The 12,597-nt window shown below is 45.1% G+C and overlaps 1 non-coding gene across 1 annotated transcript; it reads right to left on the bottom strand.

Moving 5' to 3' along the window:
* Positions 1-11,281: 11,281 nt before the first annotated feature.
* On the bottom strand, positions 11,282-11,343 carry LOC147912838 (U7 small nuclear RNA). The gene has a single exon (XR_015549651.1). It is a non-coding gene; the product is annotated as a U7 small nuclear RNA (small nuclear RNA).
* Positions 11,344-12,597: the final 1,254 nt, after the last annotated feature.

The raw sequence follows: 12,597 nt of genomic DNA, 5'->3' as shown, positions 1-12,597 counted from the left end.
GGGACCCCTTTGCTAATTTGCTCAAAGATGCTCCAAGGACTAGTGATGTCCCTACTTAATTACTATGAAAGTCCACATGTCGCTACCTACTGCCACCACAGTGCTGAGTAACTAATGACCACAAATCCTCAGTGGCTTATAACAGTATATATTTATTTTTGCCCCTGAGTCTGTGGGTCAGCTGGGTAGCCCTGCTAACTCTGCTGTCCCATGTCTGGGGCTTCAGTGGGTCTCAGCCAGCCCTCAATGTCTCTCATCCTCCAGCAGGCTAGCCTGAACATGTTCTCATAAGGGAGGAGCAAGACAGAGCAAGAGGAAACACGTGGGGCGTCTTGAGAGGCGGCTCATCCATGGTCACTTACACTGCGTTCCGTTGGCCAAAGTCAATTACGTGGTCAGCCCAGAGTCGAGGGTAAGAAAGAGGCACTCCCTCTTGATGGAGAGGAGAATTGAGAACATTTTTGCAATCAGTCTACCACAGGCTGCTTTGACCCATTGAGGAAAATTCCAGAAAAACTAGGAAGCCTTTTGTCTGATGATGAGATAAGGACCCCACTGATGCCGAACCTCTTAATTTCAAATTCGTGTGCCTGATGCACAGTAAGCCAATCACTGAGACATCAGTGCGTGGAGATGGAGAAAGGTTTATTCAAATTGGCCAAAATGAGAAGGTGGGAGGATATGTTCTCTCAAATTACCTTCACAAGAGAAGAAAGCAGGGGTTTTGTAGAGCTAAGGGGCTTGGCAGGAGGAGTTGAGGAGAAACAAAGGGGAAATATGTGTTTCTTTCGCTCCAGATAAGCTCTTGGGCAATCAGACTTCTGAGTGTCAACAGCAGGTGGGAGCTGGTTATCTGGTGGTCGTAACTTCCTTAAAGGTGTTCTTTTTCTTCTGCAAAACAAGCTCATAAATCCTTGTGACCCTTGAGTCTTGTTTAACTCACAAGGTTAAACAAGAAAATACAGATTAACAAAATTAACTGCTTTCCATCTGTGTCTGTGTTGGGAACACAGTCTGTGTCGAAGGGTAATCATGTTAATATTTACAGTGACCTCAGGTACCCGGCTTCACCACCTTGGGGATCTCACAATCTGAGGAGGGAGGCAGATCCACCCACTTATGCCCACAGCAGCAAACTGGCCCCACGTGGGCTAAGTTTTAGGGGTCAAGTTTTCTGGAAAAAGTGAGTGGGGCAGACCTCAATGCTCTCTCTCACTCAAGCCCTACCATTTTCTCTAGGTTCCTCAAACCATCCAAGCTTGCTCCTGCTTCAGGGCCTTTGCACTTGCTGTGCCTTCTGCTGGAACACTCTTTTTTTGTTTTTCTTTGTGAGGAAGATCAGCCCTGAGCTAACATCCGATGCCAATCCTCCTCTTTTTGCCAAGGAAGATTGGCCCTGGGCTAACGTCCATGCCCATCTTCCTCTACTTTATATGGGACGCCGTCACAGCATGGCTCGACAAGCAGTGCATCGGTGCGTGCCCGGGATGCGAATCTGTGAACTCCAGCCCCCTGAAGTAGAGCGCTCGCACTTAATCGCTACGCTACCGGGCCGGCCCCAAGCTGGAACACCCTTCCCCCACTCCTCCCATGGCTGTTTTCATGTCTTTCATAGGGCCTCCGTGCAAACGCCAGCTTCTCAGAGAGCCCTCGCATCTTTCATCTCCAGCGCTGCTCTGTTGTTTTCTGTGTATTACGCCAAAGGCAGAGCCCTTATCTCTCGTCCACTGTTTCCACAAGGGCAGGGCTCTGCACGTGGTAGGTGCCTAATTCGGATTTATGGAATGAATGAATGAAAGAATGAATGAATATGTATGGGAGGTACAAGTCTTGGGTTTGAGCTCCATTCTGCCACCTCCCTGTGTGACTTCTAGTATGTCGCATCCCCTTTCTACACTCAGTTTCCCCAGGTGTACATGGAGGGAGTTAGACAACGAGATTTCTAAGATTTTACTAGCAGTAGGGTGGGAGGGCAGGGAGAGAGGTTAGAATTGCCCTTCTGTCATAAAACAAGATCTGGAGAAATGGACAAACTACCATGATCTAGGATGGGAAGAATTAATAGAATTAAAATGTTAATTCTCTCAACCTGTAATATGGAAATTAAATGCAAACATTGCCATTTTTGTGTCAAAAACCTCAAAATATCGGCAACCGTAGGGTTCAATCTATCTTAATGGAATTTCATTTTGGAATTCAACAAGATGAATGTCAAGTTCCTAGAGAGAGAGATATGTCTAAGAATGGTAATCATAAAAAAAGAGGTGTGTGTGCTGACTGGATTTACTAGATTTTAAAGCAAACGAAGAAGCTACAATAATCAAATCAGAAGGGTTTGAGCAAAGGAAGGGACAAGATGAGGGAACAGAATAGAGTGTCCACAAGTGGAGCCCACCTCTATAGGAATTTAATGTATGATAAAAGTGGTGTTTCAGTTCAGTGAGAAAATAATTTATTTAATAAATGGTAGTGACACAACTGGTAAAGTAATGTTGTTCCTCTATCGCACACCACATTAAAAGATAGATTCCAGAAAGATCAAAGATTTAAATGTAAAACAACATGAGAGTAAAGCCTTACAAGAAAATACAGCCTCCGTCAAGCGTAGCTTCTTAATTAAGACGGGAAAGCCAGAAGTTAAAAGAAAAGATAGACGTGTTTGGCCACATTAAAACGAAAAACATTTGTGTGGCAAAAAACAAAAACATAAACACAAACAAAGCCTATAGGCAAATGACAAATGGGGAGAAAATACTTGCAATGCAGATGATGCATAAAGGTTTAACATACGTAATGAGTTTTTGTAAATCAATAAGCTGAACACTCCAAAAGAAACATGGACAAAGGATTTGAATAGATAATTTTCAGAGCAGTAAAATGAACCAGGTAATACGTATATGAAAAGATACACAGCCTCTGCAGGAAGCAGGGCTAAGCATATTCAAATAACATGGAAGTATCTCTTTATACCCACCAAATGGCACAAATTACAGAGGGGCACACACTTGCGGTTGGGTGGGATCTGTGGAAAAGTGCACGCCCATATGTCTCCAATGGCAATAAGAATTGTTACAGCCTTTTTTTGTGTGTGTGAGGAAGATCAGCCCTGAGCTAACATCCATGCCAATCCTCCTCTTTTTGCTGAGGAAGACCGGCTCTGAGCTAACATCTATTGCCAATCCTCTTCCTTTTTTTTTTTTTTTTCCCCCAAAGCCCCAGTAGATAGTTGTATGTCACAGCTGCACATCCATCCAGTTGCTGTATGTGGGACACGGCCTCAGCATGGCCAGAGAAGCGGTGCGTCGGTGCGCGCCCAGGATCCGAACCCGAGCTGCCAGCAGCGGAGCATGCGCACTTAACCGCTAAGCCACGGGGCCGGCCCCTGTTACAGCCTTTTTGAAAGGGAATCTGGCAACATCTACTCCAATCAGAAATGCATTTTATCCTTGACTCAGCAACACCACTGCTGGGAATGCAGCCCATAGAAATCAAATCTACAGAAGGAAGTAAAGCCATCCAAGGAAGGTTGCTCAGTGGGGGACTAGAGACGCAAGAAGCTGGGAATCAAAGACGAAAGCCTATCTCTGGGTTGAATAAGTGATGGTCCACCCACTTTGTGAACTCTTAGGCAGCCTTTCCAAAGAGCAAGCTAGAATCCCTTCTGGAGGGCTTGGTCTGGCGGTCCTCAGCCTCGGCTGCATGTTAAAAATCTTTGGGTGTTTAAAAATCTTGACCTTCAAGCCATACCCCAGAGCAGCCAGATCAGAGTCCTGGGGCCAGGGCATCAGTACTGTGTAAGACTCCCCCAAGTGACTCCAAAGCACACCCAGAGTGGGAACCACTGACTGAGGAATTTATGTGACATAAAGAAAGAAAAGGGGGGCCAGCCTGGTGGCGTAATGGTTAAGTTCATGTGTTCCACTTCGCAGCCCAGGGTTCACAGGTTCAAATCCAGGCGTGGACCTACACATCACTCATCAAGCCGTGCTGTGGCAGCGTCCCACATACAAAATAGAGGAGGATGGGCATGGATGTTAGTTCAGGGCCAATCTTCCTCAGCAAAAAAAAAAAAAAGAAAGAAAGAAAGAAAGAAAAGGAAGATGCAGAGGTGTGAGAACCGCAAGCCCAAAGGAACAACAGCCCCTCTGTCTTGGTTTATCAAGCAACGTGCCAGGCACTCTTTCAAGCATTTAATCCTCTAACCAACTCCAGGATGTGAGACTGTTATCATCCCCACGTTACAGACAGAAAAACTGAGCCACAGATGGTTCGGGCACTTGCCCAAAGCCACAGGCTATTAAGTGGCAGAGTTGGGATTTGAACCCAGGCCATTTGGTTCCAGAAACTATGCTGTGTTCTTAATTGCTACTTTATATACATTTATATGTATTCAAATATATATATGTATTCAAATGTATAGTCATATATGTAATATTCCTATGTCTATATTCCTATATAGTTAGTCTTCTTATATATATATAATGCTCCTATATACGTTTCTAGATATAGTATTTACATATGATATATTTATTTACATATCATGTATATTTATATGTAATATTTGTACATGTTACTATAATACATGTATATTATACGTATATTATATTCCTATGTGTAATATTCCTATTCTTATATGTGTGATACTCCTATGCACTCATATATAATATTGCTATATAAAATATTCCTAAATATATTTATATATGTCTATATATGTGGTATTCCTTTACATAGCATTCATAATAAAATATACTCATTTATATACTATTCCTCCATATGTTTTTGTATATAATATTCCTATACAAACATTTCCATACATATTCTTATATATATGACATTCCTATATATATACAGTGTTCTTATATACAATAATCCTATGTATAGTATTCTTTCGTGTTCTTATATATAATACTTCCACTTAAATAATATTCATATATATTATGTATATAACCCTTTTTCGACTAAAAATGGACCTTCCATATGGTTCAAACCATGATTGCATGGGCTGGAGGAAGCCCCCCAGGTTTGGGGCGGGGTACGCGGTGTCAGACGGAGAGAGAAGATGGGAGAGGAGAAACAACACCAGATGAGAGAACGTGAGGGGAGGGTCTGGAACCTCTCCCAGCCCAAGGGGAGGGCAGGCCCCGCTGGGGCTCCTGGGAGGGCCCAGAGCTGCCCAGCACCTCCCAGACCACCGAGTGGCTCCTCCCACTCCTCGGGGAGGGCGAACTGGGGGCCACTACCAGGACTCCATATACTGCCTTTGCCTCTGGGCGCAGAGTAACTATGTTCAGTAAACTAAACTTCCTTTAAGTGAAAAGGTTTTTCTTTAATTTCCCTTCTAGGCTCCCTTGCCTTGGCCCCCAGTTCTCTCACTCATTCATTTGCTCATTCATTCATTCAGCCACTATTTCCCCAGTGCTTACTATGGGCCAGACCCCTTCCAGGCACTGGGGAGGCCTCGGTGAGCAGACTGAACCCCTGCCCTGGGGAGCAGTGGACGGTGACCGGCAGAGATGAAATCCACAGGTGAAATACAGAGTGAGCCACATGGGCATAAGTGCCAGGCAGGGGGGAGGAGGCAGGGAAGGGAGCAGTGCTGGGGTGGGGCAGGTGCAATTCTGAAAGGCAGGTTGGGGAAGGCCTGGGGAGAAGGGCACCCTTGAAGGATGACCTGAAGGAAGTGAGAGGGCGAGATATGATGCTGTCTAGGGGAACAGACGTACAGGCAGTGGGGCAGCATGTACAAAGGCCCTGAGGTAGGAGCATGTCTGCTGTGTCAAGGAACAGCAAGGCAGCCAGTATTCTTTCCTGGGCTCACGTTCCTCCCCTGCTCAAATCCCTTCCAAGGCCCCCCACTCCGGGCCTCCGGGCCCCCTTGGACTGAGAGAGTTTCCTGGCCTTCCCCCCTCACTTTCTCACCCCTTTGTAGGGTGACCTACAAATTCAGCCCAATTCTGACACTATCTACCTGGAGATAGCCTCAGAACCCACAGATTAAGGGCTCAGTCCCATAAGACTGTCCCCACTTCAGACGCCAATCACAAGTCCAGGTTGTCACCTGGGCTTCTGACCCACAGGCTCTAAATCAGAGGTTCCCACAACCCCGTCCTTGGTTGGATCATTTGTTAGAATGACTCACAAAACTCAGGGAAATAGTTACTAGCATTTACCAGATTATTATAAAGGACACAGATGAACAGCCAGATGAAGAGGTACATAGGGTGAAGTCCGGAAAACTCCCCACACTTCTGTCCCTGTGGAACTAGGATGCGCCACCCTCCTGGCACGTGGATACGTTCGCCAACCTGGAAGCTCATCAAATCCTGTCGTTCAGGAGTTTTTATAGAAAAGAGGATTAATTGGGGATGAAGAAAATAGAACATCTAAAAGGAGCCTTGGGGTAAGATGTCACCATGTACCTCAGATGAATAAACTGCTACAGTTAGACACTAAATTGTTGTAAAAGGAAAGTCACAGATGGCAATACACAGGGTTACACATCTACTGCCCAACAAAATTCAACAAGCAAAAGTCCTCACTGAGAATTTCAGAATCTAAATTCAAGAGGCAATGCATTACACGGCTCTTGTGTAAAGAGCACTGTGACATAATGAATGGCAACTACTTTTCTATTCCAGAAAGAAAAGCCCCCAAAAGGCAAAAGTTAACAATTTAACCTTCAGCCCCGTCTTTGGTCCCATTGCAAACAAAATAGAAATCTTTCAGAAGACGCACCTACAGATACACAAAGATAGAACAATTAAAATTGAACCAAATAACCAAAATCACAGAAAACTTCATTACTGTTTTAAACTCCACATAATGCCCCACTGATATTGAAATTACTCATTTCTCCCAGAGAGTGAAAATGACAATGGATTCACAATTTTAGTCATGAGAGTCCTGTTGGCTTTCTTTTCCCAAATCCTCAATATAATACTTTAAATCTGTTTTATTTGTGATTAAAAAGAAAAAACTAACTGACGTAAAATTCGCTTAAATTAGAATGGGAAGGAAATTAGGGGGAGGTTTAATCTCCAGTGCCCTCCTCCTCCTCTTCCTGGAGGTGGGTGAGCGGGGCCGACAGTTCCAACCCTCTCATCACTTGGTCTTTCTGGCGACCAGCTCCATCCCGAGGCTACTAGTGTGGACAGCACTAACAAAATGGAGTGACGTGTCAAAGCTTCTCACATGGAGCTGGGAGGCTATTGAGGAAATGGGGTTATCCAGCCACCACTTCTCTACCCAGATGGAGTGTCACTTTTGAGCTCTGCTGTCTTGACCTTCTTTCAAGCAATCTGCTTACTTCCCTCGATAAGAACTTTCTGCCTTAGAGATGGCCTTAGCAACCAATCACATCTAGCCAAGAAGTAACAATTGTTGCCAGCACCAGTCACAAATTTTGCAGCCCAGCCTGTGTAATGTATCTCCTTTTGCCTTTATAGACTTTGCATCTTTTGTCTTCCTCAGACTGTGTGTTGGGTTTCTGCCTGAATCTGTCTCCCGAATTGCAATTCTAATTGCCCAAATAAACATCTGCTGTTTAAATTATAGCGATTTTTTCCCTTGGTGGACACGAGGGACTGCACACTGTCACCTCATTAGTACAAGCTCAGGGGTGATCCAAAGGGCTCCTTATGAGTAAGCAAAGATATTCCTATCATTCAGGAAATTCCAAGAGTTTTAGGAGCTCCGTGCCAGGAAAGGGGACTAAGACCAAATGTATTTCTTTTTTCTTAAACTTTATTTATTTATTTTTCCCCCCAAAGCCCCAGTAGATAGTTGTATGTCATAGTTGCACATCCTTCTAGTTGCTGTATGTGGGACACGGCCTCAGCATGGCCGGAGAAGCGGTGCGTCGGTGCGCGCTCGGGAGCCGAACCCGGGCCTCCAGCAGCGGAGCGTGTGCACTTAACCGCTAAGCCACGGGGCCGGCCCCCAAATGTATTTCTTATTAGACCGCAATCCCCCTCCCTCCAAGACGTGGAGCTCAATTCTCTGGTCTTTGAGGGTGGGCTGGACTTAGTTATTCATTTGCAATGACTAGAATGTAGCAAAACTAAGGTGTGTCACTTCCTGGGTTGGGTTATAAAAAGATTGCGGTTTCCGTCCTGGGATCTCTCTCTCTCTCTCTCTCTCTCATCACTTGCTCTGGAGGACTCCAGTTGCCATGTGTTAACAGATAAACTGAGGTATACTAAAAATTTCAAGAGTTTATTGGAGCAAAAATCAATTCCAATCAGCAGCACGAAACCGGAAGTGGTGAGGAGTCTTCCACCAACAGGGGCTAGGGGAAAGACTTTGTAGAGAAGACACGGAAGCAAAGCAAGGAGAGTATTTGATTGTCTGTAGCTTAAGCATTTGCCTCTTTTGGGAAAGTCTAATTGGCTGTGATGGGTGGTCCTTAGTTTTTGATTTCTTAACCTTGAGGCATTTACAGGCTTAGGTTTGGGTTTGCTTATCAGGCTGCTAAGGCATTAAAGCCACCTCAGTCTAATGGCTTTCTCTTTTAATTAATTTAACACATATCGTGAGGACCCTCAGGAGAGGCCCACAGGTCCAGCCAACAGCCACTGAGGAACTGAGGTCTCCTCCCATTAATCGTCTGAGCCACCGTGGGAGCCGATCTCCAGCCCAAGTTGAGTCTTCCAATGACTGTGGTCCCAGCAAACAGCTTGACCACAACCTCACGAGAAACCCGAAGCCGCAAGTGCCCACCTAAGTCACTCCTGGGCTCCTTACCCCTAGAAACTGTGTGAGATCATGAATATTTGTTGTTTTAAGTTGCTAAATTTGGGGGAAATCAACAGATAACTAATACATATCTCAATAAAGTTTTTTTTGTGTGTGAGGAAGATCAGCTCTGAGCTAACATCTATTGCCAATCCTCCTCCTTTTTTTTTTTTTTCCCCAAAGCCCCAGTAGATAGTTGTATGTCATAGTTGCACATCCTTCTAGTTGCTGTATGTGGGACGCGGCCTCAGCATGGCCAGAGAAGTGGTGCGTCGGTGCGCGCCCAGGATCCGAACCTGGGCCGCCAGTAGCGGAGCGCGTGCACTTAACTGCTAAGCCACGGGGCCGGCCCCTACCTCAATAAAGTTTATTGAGAAAAAATAAACCTTCCATGGCTCCCCAGTACCCTTGGGACAAAGCTCAAACTGTCCACGATGGCCTATGACTCCCCTTCTCCCCAGGCACCCCTGTAAACCGTCCTCTCCCCATGCCCTTTGCACTTTCTGAAGTATAGCATCACTGTTAAAGGCCAGACTCAGACAGCCTGGAAGTAATTCCTAGATCCACTGCTTACTGGTGGTGTGACCTTGGTGGAGTCATTTGCCCTTCATGTGCCTCTGTAGTTTCATCTATGAATTGGGCCCTCCTCAGAGTGTGGTGGTAAGGCATGAAGGAGCTAGCTCACACAAAGTGCTTAGAACAAGGCCTGGAACAAAGGAGATGTTTTTAAAATCTTTGCTGTTATTATCCTCATAACATTGCAGCCCCAAAGAGATCCAGTCATTTCCCCTGATTGACCTGCACATCCTTGTCTTCCTGGCCTTCGCACATCTGCCTCCCTCTCCTGGAACTCTACCCTTACCCCTCTTCCTTTTGCCTTTATTTTGTGTTTATTCACCTTTTATAATACAGCTCAAATGTCCCCTCCTCCAGGAAGCCCTATCTGATTTCTCCCTCCAGGCTGGGTCCGATGCCCACTCTGGGATCCCCCAGCCTCCTGGGCTCTCCTCTCCCAGTCCTGCCCAGTCTGGGTTGTCTCTGTCTGTGGATGGGTCTGTCTAGACCACTGGACTGTGAGCCCCATGAGGGCAGGGCCAGGAGTGTCTTGGTCACCTCTGTGTCCCCAGCACTGCCCAGCACAGGGTGAGCACATGGCAGGTACTCAGGGAGTGTTGGTTGAAAAAACAGATAATTCTCCAAAATCAGGATATGTGTGTATGTGTGTGGTATAGTGATTACAAAAGCTGTTTTCAGCATTCCGGATAGCGTGCTATTTTTCATCACCAAAATACTGGTATTTTTTGTGCTGCGATATTTTTTTGGTAATGTGACATTTGAATCATTTACGTCTTGAGCTGCACCCAGAGGGCTGCCAGCTACCTCGTAATTTCCTTTGGAACCAGGCTCACTCATTCAGAAAGCCTTCTGACCACAGCTGTCCCCTGTTGGAAACCTTACAAGCATCTTACTGATGAACAATATCTCCTTTCCTGGCTCCCCAGGGGCGCCCAGCATTGCTTCCTTTTTTTTTTTTTTAATTAAACTTTTTATTTTGAGATAATTGTGGATTATCTCATGCAGTTTTAAGAAATAATACAGAGATCTTATGTGCCTTTTGCCCAGTTTCCCCCAATGGGAACATCTTATAAAACTATAATACAGTTGATTCTCCTTATTCCCGACAGTTATGTTCTATAAATTCCCCGCGAACACTGAATTAGTGAATACTGAACCACAGCTCTTGAGGAAGTACGGGGCTAGGTTCCTGCAAGCTTTTGGTTGCGACATTGTCATGAACCCATCAATATGTCACTTTGTTTTATGGGCGTTTCTATTTAAAGACACTTTGTATCATATACACTGTTGATTCGCTCGCATTGACCTTGCAGCCAACAGCGCTATAACTCCCGCCTGAACAAAGTTCATCTAACACATAGAAATTCTACATATTTTCTGTATTTTCTCCATAAGGCACATCACAGCCTTCTTGCACTTAAGCACACTAGACAGCTCTTCAGCACTATGCTGGGGGTGGGGGGCGCATTTTAAAAAGCAAAATCACCAAAAAGGGAACAAGAGTGTGGAAAACACGGCACTAAACAGACCAGAAAAAGGACACTTGTTTAGAGCGTGAGAGTTGAAAGAAGATGGCAGAGCGTCACCTTGTTTGATCTCCGCGGGGAACCTGTGTGACTCAAATACTTCATCACTCTGTACACGTCAGGGAAGAACGACAAAGTGCCGCCAGGATCGATTTTGGGGTTATTTTGTATTTGGAACCCACAAATAATGAGGAGGGGCTGTCCGATATCACAACCAGGATATTGACATTGATAAGGTCAAGACACAGGACATTTCCACCACAAGGATCCCTCTCATTGCCATTTTATAACCACCCTCACTCTACTCCCACTCCCTCCTTAACCCCTGGTGACCATTAATCTGTTCTCCATTTCTAGAATTTTGTCATATCAAGAATGTTATACAAATGAAATCACATAGCATTTAACTTTGGGGGATTTATTTATTTATTTATTTATTGTTGCCATGGGGTCTTCCGGCAAGGACCGGAAAACCTGCTAGACAAATTCTAAAAGAGCTGTAACACTTGGGGGATCCGCTTAAAGTGTACAATTCAATGGTTTTTAACATATTCACAGAGTTGTGCAACCATCACCACAACCAATTTTAGACATTTTCATCACCCCAAAAGAAACCCCACACCCCTTTGCCCTCACTCCCCAATCTCTCCATCCTTCTCAGCCGTTGGCAACTAATCTACTTTCTGTCTCTATCGACTTGCCTATTCTGGACATTTCATGTAAATGGAATCACGCCCTGCGTGGCCCCTTGTGTCTAGCTTCTCTCACTCAGCATAATGTTTTCACAGTTCATGCACATTGTAGCCTGGATCAGTGCTTCACTCCTTTTCAAGGCTGAATAATATTCCACTGAATGGATATACCAGATTTTGTTTACCCATTCATCAGTTGATAGATCAGGTTTGACTCTTAAGGTCTGAAACAAAGCAGAGAAGATAGAGATCAAACACCATCTTTCTTTTATTCATACTAAAATACAATATTTGTATCAATAATGCCTTTTTGGCCCTTTTCAAAATATGTACCAAAATACTGGTTTAGTCATCTTTGTCACAGTGCCGCTGCCAGTGGTGCTCTGCTGTCTGTACTGCATGACGGCTGGGAGTTTTACAGCTCAAAGAGAGGAATATTTGAAATCTCAAAGACAAATACTCGCTAACTCTCATTAAGTGCATATGCTAAGTGCTCAATGCCCATTAACTCATTTAAACCTCCCAACAGCCCTGTGGGGCGGGGACTGTTACTATCGCCCCCACTTGACAGATGGGAAAACTGAAGCTGTCTCCTGAAGCTGTGCAGCCAGTGAGTGGGGAAGTGGGTCTGAACCCAGGCCGTCTAGCTTGGCAGCCTCACTGTTCGTCACAGCTCTAATAAATCCCACAAAGTGAGTCAGCATCGCGGAAGCCACGGCATCACCTCCAGGGGTCAACAAGTCTGTAATTTCATGATTCTAACGTTCGAAGAAGGGCCGGCCTGGTGGTGTAGTGGTTAAGTTCGCACGCTCTGCTTCGGCAGCTTGGGGTTCACGGTTTCAGATCCCAGGCACAGACCTACACGCCGCTCATCAAGCCATGCTGTGGTGGCGTCCCACACACAAAATAGAGGAAGATTGGCACTGACGTTAGCTTAGGGCCAATCTTCCTCAGCAAAAAAAAAAAAAAAAAGGTTCAAAGATTCAGCAATTCTAAAGCTCCCTGGAGACCAAGGAACATGTGGACGTGTGAAACGACTCCTGGATTTGCTTCAGAATAAACGCAGGGGT

Source organism: Ceratotherium simum, chromosome 33 (assembly GCF_057802395.1).
Source record: "Ceratotherium simum simum isolate JZ-2026a chromosome 33, ASM5780239v1, whole genome shotgun sequence".
Taxonomy (NCBI): Eukaryota; Metazoa; Chordata; class Mammalia; order Perissodactyla; family Rhinocerotidae; genus Ceratotherium; species Ceratotherium simum.
The sequence above is the reverse complement of the archived record's forward strand: the minus strand, read 5'-3'. Positions and strand labels throughout refer to the sequence as shown.